Here is a 2500-nt window from a genome sequence, read left to right on the forward strand (position 1 = left end):
GCCTGAGGGACCACCATTTGCGTCCCTCGCCCGCCGTCTGGCCCGCCTGCGTCGCCTTGCCGTTGGTGGACGCTCAACATCCCATCTCGCTTGGAGAGTGGAGAAGATTGTCCTGGCGGCGGCGCGGACGGCCTCCCACGTTTCGCTGCGGGTGCACATTTCCGAGACGATGTTATCCATTGTTACTCGGGAATGGCATCGCTGCTGCATCTCATTCCGGATCCGATCGAACCGTGGACAGTGGAACAGCACGTGTTCAACGTCTTCCACGGCGTCACCACATTCAGGGCAGTTGGGCGAGCCCTCCAGGATGCCTTTCTCGACGAAATAGGAGCGCAAGAATCCGTGCCCCGTGAGGAGCTGGGTGAGGAAAAGTCAACTTCCCCATGCTTGCGGCTGACCCAGAGATTAATGTCTGGAATCAGCCTCCTCGTCTTCAGTCCTGGTGCTCCTGGTTGCCCTGCACCCGTTGTCCACTGGTCCTGCCAGCGCCTCATCGTCTCCTCCCGTTGCCGCTTTCGTATGTCCGATTGAACTCCACCACTCGCTACCTTTTCGTCGTGGCAGCGGATATCCTCCTGCATGAGGAGGACTAACGGGGTGGTGTTGGCAACAACGCAAGTGGCATCATAAGAAACGGTCTGAAAGGCGCTGGCGACTCGGAGAGCCCCGGTCGATGCGCCCTTTGGACCGATTTGCGATGGGTCTCCTTGTCGAGCACCCATCGCCCCAGGTGGCAACTCCGTATCGGATGATACTGTTGCCGACGTTTACGAGCTGTCTCCTACTGCGGCTCTTAGGACCACGCTTATTCGGCATCAGGCAGGTCAAGGCATTCGTAATCCGTGAAGCCTTATTGACCACCCTCTCCAGATGCCGGCTGTGGTGCTGTTTGCGGCAGAGGTCCACTCCCAGGTACTTCAGCGTTTCCGTGGATTGGATCGAGTGACCGCCCGCTTGAAGCTCTGCGAGCTGCGGGACATGATGGGTACAAAAGATCATGAACCCGGTCTTTGGTGGGCAAGTTCCAAACCGACTCCTTGCAGCCACCGCTCGATCCTCTCCAGGTTAGCCGTTGCTAATGCGCTGACCTGTTCCGTGGTCCTTCCCAAAAATGTGAAGGCCACGTCGTCAGCGAACCCGATGATGTCCGCTCGTAGTCCTTCGAGCGGCAAGCGGAGTAGGTCGTCGTACATGACGTTCCAAAGTGTTGGTCCTAGAACCGAACCCTGAGGAACGCCAGCAGATACAGTCCTCGACACTATTCCTTCATCCGTATCGTAGTGGAGCGTTCGGCCAATGAAATAGTTCCGCAGCAACGCCTGCAAATAAGGCGGAGTGTTTTTACGCTGCAGAGCTTGGCCGATCGCTGTCCAGTTTGCCGAGTTAAAGGCATTCCGGACGTCCACCGTTACCACCGCACAGAGACGATCCCCTTTCGCTTTTTGTCTAGAGCGACTTTACCATTGTCCATCACCCGAGTGATGGCATCAACGGTTGAACGCCCTTTACGGAAACCGTACTGGGCGTCCGAAAGTCCCCGGTCGACTCCAGATGGGTTGTCAGCCTCCGCTGAATCAACCGCTCTAAAATTTTCCCCAGCTCACTCAGCAAACAAATTGGCCGGTATGACGAGGGCTCTAGGTGGTTTTCCTGACTTGGTAAGCAGCACCAGTTGTTGCCGCTTCCATGCGTCGGGAAAAGTGCCTGCCTCCAGTAGCTGCTTGTAGCTTTTGGCAAAACTTCCGGAAAAGCCAGAATTGCCGCAGCTGCAGCCATATTTGGAATATTGTCGTCCCCGGAGCTTTCTTGGGGTTGAGTGAGCGGGCAATTTCCTTCAACTCTTCCGCCAACTCCTCCTCCGAGACCGGATCCTGTGGATCCTCACCTACTTCCGTCTCGGGCCACTCCATCGGGGACGATCGGGAAAGAGCTCATTCACGATGAACTGGAGCTTGTTGGCATCCCGTTCCATCGGAACCCGAGCTCCTTCCCACTGCTGCTTGCGGATTTGGTAAGCAGGGCCAAAGCCGTGCGGTTCCAATTGTTCCGGCAGATCCTGCTTGTGTTGGTCTTTGCTGAGCTTGATGGCCCGTTCCAGGGCAGCGCGTGCGTCCGACTTCATTTGACGCCTTTCCTCGCGCTGCTCCTCGGTCCGGGCCCGGTTGAACCGCCGTTTCATTCCGTGATAATGGCTGCGCAACCGATCAATCTCGGACGTCCACCAATAAACTGGCCGCCGGCCCTGTCGCCTTGGGGGTTGCCTAGGCATGGTGCCATCACAGGCCACCGTGATGGCCTGGGTAAGCTCCTCTGGCGTAGCAACATGCCCAAAATGTCCTGGTCCTCAAGATTTCAACGAACAAATCCTTGTCGAAGAATCTTGTGGACCACCTTCCCCCATTCGCTGCTGCGTGTACCTCGTTGTTGGCGCGCTGTCTCGAACCCTGCCGACCACAAACTTGATAGTATTGTGGTCACTTGGGGTTTCGTCACACAC

General features: G+C 56.8%; 1 pseudogene; it reads right to left on the minus strand.

Annotated features, from left to right (window-relative positions):
- LOC120907565 overlaps positions 1-2500 on the minus strand; it is a 9038-nt pseudogene that overhangs the window by 1925 nt on the left and 4613 nt on the right.

This window comes from Anopheles arabiensis, assembly GCF_016920715.1.
Source record: "Anopheles arabiensis isolate DONGOLA chromosome X unlocalized genomic scaffold, AaraD3 X_pericentromeric_contig0010, whole genome shotgun sequence".
Taxonomy (NCBI): Eukaryota; Metazoa; Arthropoda; class Insecta; order Diptera; family Culicidae; genus Anopheles; species Anopheles arabiensis.